The sequence below is a fragment of the Strix uralensis genome, chromosome 15 (genome assembly GCF_047716275.1).
Source record: "Strix uralensis isolate ZFMK-TIS-50842 chromosome 15, bStrUra1, whole genome shotgun sequence".
In the NCBI taxonomy this organism is placed as follows: Eukaryota; Metazoa; Chordata; class Aves; order Strigiformes; family Strigidae; genus Strix; species Strix uralensis.
Genome location: NC_133986.1, coordinates 14,272,151 through 14,282,195, shown reverse-complemented (window position 1 = coordinate 14,282,195; position 10,045 = coordinate 14,272,151).

Sequence of the window (10,045 nt, the reverse complement as noted above, 5' to 3'; positions counted from 1 at the left end):
TTGAGTGGTGCCAGGACGGGTCTCAGATGGCAGGACGGAGCAGGTGGGCGCTGGATGCTGACAGCTCGGCAGTGTCCCGCCACGCTGCGAGCCGCTCTCGGTAGCGGCAGTGTGGTTACCGGTGCTCGGCCAGGCCCGGGAAGGGGCAGGGGCCGCGCCCGCGGTAGGACTGCGGTGGTGAGGGCAGGCGGGCTTGCAGGGACGGGAAAGCATCCTGGGTGAAAGAGCTGGTTGAGGCCATGGCTTGCCTGGCTTCTCCATGTGGAATTGTTTCCCTCCTTTGAGCACACGGAACAGATGTAGAAAAGTCCAGACCATATTTAAAATTAATTCAATTTACGGCAACTATCTTAAGAAATTTAAAAGTTATAAATGTGCATATATTTTCAAAAGAGAGCTTTAAATTTGCATATTGTAAGTGCATTTGTTTAGGTAGCTGCTGTGCAAAGTCATCCTGAAACCACCTTTCTACTATACTAACAATAAAAGATCGAAGTAAAGACGGAGGTTCATTGTTTGTGCTCGTTCATTTTCACCGACTTAAGCAAAAAACTGCCAGTCACGTCAAATTAAATTATATGGTTTTGTATTTCCATTATATTTATATTACATTGTATTGCTGTAGTTGAATTACACTATTTTCCATGGGGTCTGGGCTGTGACTACTGAATTTAACTCACTTTACGCAAGAGCTACCCTTAATTAGACTTGAGCTGAGAGCAGAATTGCTTTGACTAACGCTGCAGACCACTACGGCAGCAGAATACCACAGACTCTTAAATTACTACAAAAGAGATATCCACTGTCTGAACAGCTAGACTGGGTGGATGATTCCAGAAGTCGTTCCTCCTGAGCACCTCAGCCCTAGGGAGACGACACCCGTGGCCAGGCCCCACGGGCCGTTACCGGACTGACCTCTGGGCTGTCTCTTCCCACAGCTCCTTCACCTGCCGCTCATTCACCAGTTCTCAGGCACCTCACAGTAGGACTCCTGGGACTCCCCACTCTGCTCCTGGAAATAAGAGTTGTGGGAACTACTGTTTCGGTGCCTGTGCCCCTTTCCTAAACTTGCCAGCAGCTCTTGATGCCTGCAGTGGCAAAGTTAGCAGGTGGGGCATCAAAAGGAGCATCGCCCTGATCAGAAACGTGTCATCAGTCCACTAACAACAAATAATTCGCTCAATCTGTCATGAAAAATATATTGTTAATCTGTCAGTGATGAGTACATCATGAGTAACAGCTTTCGTCTCTTCATTGAGGAGAAAAAGGTTTTTAGCATGGTACAGTGGTGAGATTTTGCAGTTGCTTAGGACAGTCATCTTCAGCGTCTGATGATGCTGAAGTTACCCAAAACAGCAGTCCTTAAGCCAAAAGCAAAACCATGACCAAAGGAGAACACCACTGGCCTGGCACAGCACTCCTGGGGATCACTCCTCTTTCTGTTCTAACTCTGGGACGCGTGGGAAGGACAAACAGCAACTGGGGGTGCAGCACCACCACCTGAGCCTTTTTAGGCATTAGCTGCTACTGCCAGAGGGTTGTTTCACCGTTGTAAGTGCCATGGGTGTCGTGAAGGCAGTCGATTCATAACGCTGGTATTTGGGGGCTTCCTTGGTGATTAGGTTTGGATGAAGCAGATTGCCTCTCCACTCTTACCTTGTTCCTGAGAAGGTCACTGGAAGAAAAAAATAAATGCTTATGGCAGGTTTCTCAGTATTTTTCCCTACACCATTCAAAGCCAAGGAGGAACGGGGAGACCGGTGCTCTACAACTATCATTTCATGTGGAATCACCAGCTTTCTGATCCCAGCGTGGCACTTGGTCCATGGCCACTCAAGAAGCCTGCAGCAGCTCAAAGCCAAAGCAAGATTTTTAATACTGGGATTATACGTAGAGACTGCATAGGCATAACGACTTTGTGAAGTATCCAATCATCAAGAGTTATGTTTAAAAAAATGGAGGACTTGATAAAACATATTTTTCTTCTACAGCCAAATACAGAACTCCTGCTGGGGAAGCCTAGGGTGCGAGTCTTGGGCTTGACAAAAAGGACAAGTCCAGTCCTTTGTCTGTGGAAGTCACAGGTGAAATCCTTCTGGTTCAGCTTGCTGTAGAACCCCTTTCTAATCGTACAAAGTAGCCGTTGAAAACAGCATCCCAACAAAGAAGATCAAGAGGATGTTTTAGGTGATTTTACCTTCTGGAAGGGGAATATACCATAAATATATTCTGATCTGAATATCTGAATTTTTCAGACCACAGTCTGAGTACCACAAACGCACTGATTGCTCACATGGGCCTCAAAATATCAGGCTCGTGAAGTGGATTTCGCTGTATTTAGATTGCTTTGAATTGTGTTTGCCATCACGTAGAAAGAGATGTTTTCACAGAATATTGTCTTCATAAGTGCTAGTGTTCATAAATATCTTGTTTGATTTATGTTTCCAAAGTGATACAAGTACAGGCTTTATAGTATTCATAAACAACACCTACATAGCCAAATACCTTCCAGGTAGTATAATAGATATGCAGCAAGTATTGATAGCAATCTCCAACAAATGATTTATTTTGAACTTCTGGAAAGGAACAACAGAAGTGAATTTAGTTTTCTTCCTATTTATTTAACTCTGATATTTTCCCACTTACCTGCCTCTCTGCTATCCCGTGCTTACCAAATTTCTCAGTTTCTCCTTATCATGGGACAAATGTTGAAAAAGTTTTTAAAGACAATTTATCCAATATGAATCCAACTTTTTTTTTTCTTGTTTCTATGCTTTTTTCCTAAGGATGTTCTTGAGCTACTTTATTTTGCGAGAAAGCTCAAAACCCAGGAAATAACAGTGTGAGTTGTGGAAATTGTACATGTTCATGCTACTATCCATGCAATATCCAGGCAATATCAGCATCAAAGCAACCATCCATTTGCACAAATGTTTGCAACTTACCGTAACTTTTTCCTCTCATAAGGGAAGGGTCATCTTCAGAAGCTAGAACCTTTTCCACATGTAAAGATCTGCACGAGCAACAGTCTATGGCTTAATGAATAGAAAACCTAAGGATTATGTGTAAAACAATATTCAACAGTTCTGCAAAACAGGAAAGGCATGAATGCTTGGGTATGATCGCTGATAATTCAGTGAAGAGAAAATTAATGTGAGAGAACTTGAATGAATCATTTTAAGCCTGTCTTTTTTTTTTTGTCTGCTCGTTCTTGACTGGCCACATATAAATTGCTATAAAAATGAATAATCTTTGATATAAATGTAAATTAGGAACAAATTTCTTAACTTAATCAAACTAACAAACGACTCAAGAGCCTCCTCATACGTCTAGAGGTCTTGCCAAAAGCTGTGCCATCACAGCTTCTCTCACATAACTTAGGAAGGTGTCTATGTGCATACTGCAAGCGTGCTTCTCACTGCAGAGTATCTTAGTAGTAAAGGGATAAATGCTGCAGTATTAAAGAAATGCAAACACCAGTAGGAAACCTGAGAGCTTTTTTCTGAGGAAGAATGTAATGCCTTGGTAATTCCCAAATCTGTTGATGAGCTGCAGAGCAGACAGAAATCAATGGTTAGGCTGCGCCGGTAGTATTTGCTGGGAAGACCTCTGTGGTATGTTGTGCTCGCCAGTCTGTGGCGAGGATTTTGTGCACAGCACAAGAGCTTGCACGGCTAGTGTCCTTGCAGTATGCTAAGCCACTGCTGTACCTAAGAGGTAAAAATGGGTCACATCCTCTGTGCCTTCTGTGGGTTGCCTGGAACAAGGATGTGGTTTGTTGTCTTCTGTGCGTGAGCAAACCTGTTTGGCATATCTTCAAGTCTTCCCCACACTGAGAATTGGAGGATTTGCCCCTAAATGAGCAGTGTTTGACTAGAGGCTGCCTGTGTGTTTTCCAACTCCATGGTGAGTTGATAAGGTGACACCAGGTAACAGATGGGATTGCTTACACAATGTGATCAGGCACACATTAAAGGGGATGGTTTAACCTATGGACAAGGTAATGCCTTGCAGAGGGAAGACCCTTTCCCTGCATATTTCTTGCTGTCATTGATCAGCGGAAAGAAAGCTCAGACTTGAATTCTGTGGGCCCTTCTGTCACAAAAAAAAATAAGGGAAGTAGTATTCTGCTCCAATTAATTAAACAAACTGATATAAATTCCCCGCTTAAATCGTACTTTGCATATCCATAATCTCTGCACTACATTTTATGTATACTTTACCCTTGGGTAAAAATTTGTGAGCATATAAATGCTTTCTCATATAATCTTGCTAAAGCACGCTCTTCCCTATAAATATTCATACCACTGCCAAAACATTTGCAAGCTTTCCCCAAAGGTGAAATATGTGTAATGTACTTTGCCTTCTGGGTATAAATATTATCCAATACATTTTGGTTAATATGAATACACTAATTATTCTTGTAACCCTTTTTAAAAGGGTCATCCTCATGATGTGAATTTTTTAAAAATGTAATTACAGTAATTGGATACTTAATCTAATTAAAATTGGCTTTATCTTTAATGGGAATTTTTCTAAAGAGGCAGAATGACAATTGACTTTCTGATAATCACTGTTTTCTTTCAGCTAGAGGATGCATTTAGTACAGTAGGAACCAGAGAACATGGCCTCTTTACTACGTGCCAGCCACCTTTAGGGCCAGTTAAACTATAATTTTATCCATTACCAGGCAAAACTTTCGCTTTACTTAGAAATGAAAGTCCTTCATCCTGAATCGATTTCATTGTGGCTGAGGTACAGATAATTTAGAGAGCGTTTGTTGTGCTGACTACGATGCAAAGCCTCCCTTAGAGAAGATGCTGTTTAGGAGAAGCTGCCAGCCTCACAAAGCCTGCCTCTGTTGGTGGCTGTAGGCACAGTCACATGTGCGATGAGCTCTGCTGTCTTCAGGAGGTGCACCTGGATGGACCTCATGCTTGGGGTACATGTAGATTCTCCCTGAAGTCAAGAACTCCAGTACAGAGGTAATTGGGATTATCTCCTGGGTGTATAATTGGGATCAGCATTTCTAGTGTGTTCTCTAAAGGCATGTTCCTTGCACAGTGTGGCTGGTAGAACTGTCACTATTCAAAGGGTGAAAATGATTTTGAGTCCACATTGGTAGTTATAGGAGCATCCTTTACTGTGGGAAGCCAGGGAGAACAAGGCAATGGAAATGCTGGGGGTTGTGCAAGAATGAGGCTGGCTGGGTGGATTCATGTCACTAGCTTCAGATACCCATGACATACACATTTATGTCTGAGACATGTTTGTATTGATCAGTGGTAAATCAGTACTTTTAAGGTATAATTCACCTGATCATAGATGGAGGTCTACTTTCAGATGTCATAGAACACACTGTATTTTCCTTCCTTGACAATAAAGGGTGCAGAGGGTGCCTTGCTCAGAGATTGATGGACACCCCATAGGTGTGAATATTGAGTCAGATGAATGCCACCAACTGAGAAGCAACACAAATCCTTGTCTGTGGAGCACATCAATTCACTCAGGAAGTATAAAACAGAATACCAGCATTAGAAGTCAGGTCAGATTCATAAAGCTTTGCTTTCTGGATCTCTGAAGATTCAGAAACCCAGCTGAAAGCTGGGTTGAAAGAAGTAAAAAAAAAAAACCAAACCAAAGAAGTGAAAATGGAAATTCCCTGGTAATATGGGTGATTTTGAACTGTCATTATGAAACAGTTCAAAATTGGGGAAGAACTTCCCTGATTGGCTCATCAAATGAAAATCTGGCAAAACAAACAGAAGAGGCAATTCCTGTGAGCAAATAGGACTGACGCATCTCTGGTGACGTTACAGAGACGGTCCTGTCAGCAGAGACACGTAGTCATTGGACTCATACGAGCCCTTGACATAAGGTTTGATCCAGCCATCAGGCTGAACTAACTCAAGCACCACTAATACCATGACCTGGAGAACTCAGCTTCAGGTTGAAATATCTGAAAGCAGGTCTGTTATAAAGCTGCTGCACCTTTCAGGGTCTTTGCTTCTAGCAAAAGGCATTACTGGAAGTCAGGCAAGAGAGAAAGAGCTTCTAAGAAAATCAATCAACTGTTTTGTAGGCTCAGCTTGCCAACCAGTGTGTCCCTCATAGGCTGGCATGATGTTTCATAGAGGAACTGTTTACTAAGAAGGATAATCATCTACATCCAAACAGTGTTTGCTAACAAAAAAAAAAAAAAAAAAAAGAAAGATTGTGTAGACTGGGCTAAATCATCATCTAGTGCAAAGAGGCCCCACTGTTTTTTGAGGTACCTGTACTCCCCTGATATCAGTGTCAGATGAGGACTGATGCAATTGCTGAGCCTTTTGGGTTTCAGCCCCACAGTGTGGTGTCTGCTACAGTGAGACCCACTTGCAGGATGACTGTGGCAGTGACCAGTAGAAAATCTGTGCCCATGTCTCTCTAAATGCTCTCTGTGCCTCTCACGTCTGCCCAGCTGCTGCCCCTGGGAGCCTGTCTGAGCTGAGAGACCAGAAGCACCAGCCTTACAGTTTACTGTGTTTTCTATAGGAAACTATTTTTTGTAGCCAGAGAGTTCCTGCTGATCTCAGTCCTCTTGTAGCCTCCTCTGGCAGGTGACTGGCTAATGAACAAAGAGAACAGGTTGTATTAGTGTATTACTTTTTGGGTCAGGGTGAATAAATATGTATGTAGTTCTGTTGAGCATGGTGTGAAGTAGCAATGACTACAGAGGAGCTGAGGTAAAGGAGAATGGAGATGATGCTGTGATTGAAATGCTAGGTTTCAGCACCAGCCTGTACATAATACACATGATAGAAAAGGGACTTCTAAGAGAGCCGTTTAAGTATTAAAAAAAAAAATCATTACTTTTGGTGTGAAATTAGCACTGATGAAGCATTTCAATTAAAAATGGGTACCAGGAAAAGTTGATCATAAAATGGGTGCCAAAGTTCAAAACAGCATCAGAAGTACCAAGGAAAGCCTTCAGCTTAGTTTGAGAACTGCTGGTGGTCTCAAACTGTAGCTTTCAGCTTATTAAAAACATTCGCCATGTGAAAAAATTTGATGCTGAGAATATTGAAAAGCATGCCATTTCCCATCAGTTTGTTTTCCAGAGTGATATCTCTGTGTAAGCTGAACCATTGCATCAAGAAATTATGACATCATCTCGTAGCCTTCACTAAATTTAAAGCTTCCAGATTGAAATTAAACATGGAGGTAACACTGAACCATTCAACGGGGGGCACTTTTAGTGGCAAAAATCTGCATTGGTAGGTATGTGGTCCTGTACCTCAAATGCACAGAAAGGTGAATATGGTGAGGTTCTGTTGCTACTACAGAAAATGTTGTTTGGAGGTTTGGCAATACTTCAGAAATGTTGCGTGAGGTGAGAAAAGGGAGTGTTGTAATGGTCAGCAACATGAACTGTCTGTTTTCAGAGCTGAAGATCCTTCTAGTTAGCGTTTTTGCAGAGGGGCTGGGAGGATAATGGCTTGCTAGAAAAATCTGAGCTCTTTGGAAATAAATTTTTGGAGTGTCGTAGGAATTCCTGTCCCTATTTACAAGGCCAGTTCAAACTGTTCTTGCAGTAGCTTGTGACCGGGGAATCTTGGCAGATGCCTGTCTGGATGCTTAGGAAAACAGAAGCAATTTGGTTTTGCAATCTGTCTTGGGTAAAAACTCTGCATTGCTGATGTTCTCTCCAGATAGGCTTGTTGGGCAACTAGTATCAAATATTGCCCTAAGCATGAGAGAAAAGTATTGGCGGCTGCAGGGAATAAATGTGTTCAGGGAGGAAGAAAAGTCTGTTGCCTCTCTTTTCTTTGCAGACATGTAAATGTTCCTCATCCTTCAGTGGTACAGTTGCAGGAAGAGGCTGCCAAGTAGCCGGCCTTGGTATGTGCATATCCTACAATAGCACAGGAAAAGTTTTCTTATCTAAGAGAAAACCTGAAACTTTAAAGAGTTCTTGTAGGTTGGGAAAAAAATCCTCATAGGTAATGGTACCCGTATCAACTGGTTATACTGAATTTATTTAAAAGAAAATAAAATCTTGATGCTATTTCATAATTTTAAAAAGGAAGGACAGTCTGAAATTACAAAACTTTTAGCAAGTCTGTGACAAGGTGTGATATAAAAATCTTGCAGAGGAGCTTAGGTGTTTCTAATAAAAGGAAAACCCTCAACAGACTAGACATGACTTGCTTTGACCACAGTCAAAAAAGTGGGTGCCTCTTTCCACAATCCCACTATCCACAGGGTTGTTTCAGAGAGCAATTTGGCACTACGTACAATGAGAAATGAACAGGCTGGGCAACTGAGTCCTAGCGACTTCCTTTGCAGCAGCTTTGATATCTTACATGCATCACAGGAGAAAAAAATTATTTGAATCCAAAGTATTAGTGAAAGGCTGTGCAATTTCTCGATGTCTATGAGGCTGGCATCCCTGCAGCATACAGAGCGTGATGGGAGGGGGAACTGTTCAGCTGGAGCTGTGTGCGGCTGGCTGACGGAGCAGCCAGCGTACCCGTATTCCAGCACTGCGGAGACGGGAATGGGACCAGCTGAGGCAGGTGTGGGAGTAATGGGTCGTCATTACAGCAGAGTGTGGATAATAAAGCATGGATAGTTCAGACATAGCTTCTCCCAGCAGAGAGACAGTAATTCTAAGAGGAATTTGGGTTAAAAAATAACTTGGTTTTGACTGGAAATAGGAAAATACCCTGAAAACAAGGCCTGGTAAATTTGAAAGTAATTAGAATTGTATTCTAATCTGGGGGGGGGTGAGGGTGTAAGTGCATCATCTCACAGGTTACTTGATAAGTGCAAGTGAAGAAGGATTTCATCTTTCATAGTTGAACAAAATTCCATAATTTGAGGCAGTAGTAAGAAACTGTTTCACTGAAACAAGGGCAGCCTTCCCCCCAGCTCTATCACTATGCAAACAAATAAGGCATGCATGAAGCAGTTGGGCCTGGGGGGAGATTTCAGCCCTGCTCAAGAGATAACACAGCTGAGCAGCTATGTGCTTCACCGGTCTGTCTCCTGAGGAAGGGCAGCCCCACATGAGACATGGGTGCCCATCTCCCCACTCGTTTCTAGAAGAGGGAGCTGAGGCAGTGAGAAGAGTCCCCCGCTACTGCAGGCAGAGCCACAGTTTCATCCTCCAGCTGGTCTTGGAGCCAGTCAGAGAAGCTGAGCCTGGAAAGAGTGTGAGAGACTCATCTAACAGTTCCTCTTGAGGCTGAAGGTCACACATGGCAGCCAGAGGTCCAAGCTCACTGATGGAAAAGCTGGCATTGGGACAGAGAACAAGCGGGGATATGGACAAATGTAAAATCTGAGTAACAAAACTAACGCAGCACTGTTTGGGGTTGGGGGAAATCCTTCAGTGGCAGCCAGAACCACTACTAAGTTGGTAGGATGATCAATGCTAATTATCACAGGGTGGCTCAGGAAAAGACAAGAAAGCAGGCAAAAAAATACAATACCATCTCCTTTCAGATGAAACTTCAATACAAACCTTTTTACTGCTAAAATCCCATAATCTGAAAGTATCTGTTTCTGGGTTACTGACTGCTGGGGGCATTGAGTAAAGTAATACTGCACAATTTCTTGGTGGACAATTCATGATGTGTTAAGTTTTGTAAAGAAACACCAAACCACTGGAGCACCTAGCAGTACTTACCATCTCCTTTTGATAGGAGTAGCCCATAACACTCCAAACATCACATCCATTCTTGTTCCTCCACAAAATCCTTTGATAACAGAGAGCCATGCAGCCATTTCTAACATTGAAACCAGGTATGTCAGCAACTCCTAACCCCTTTAAGATGTTGTTGGCTTTTGTACTTAACCTTTTGCTCTAGAAAAGTTTCTTTCATCTCAAAGTGAAAAATTTGAAAGCACAACTTCTGTTTTTCCAGGAGATGGCAGTGCCACTACAGAAAATAGCTGAGTGGTTGAGGTCCTAAGGTGACTGTTCTGTAATTTGCCAGCCCAGAACTCATATATAATAAGTTTTGATTTTTTTTAAAGATAGATGATCAGATAATTATAC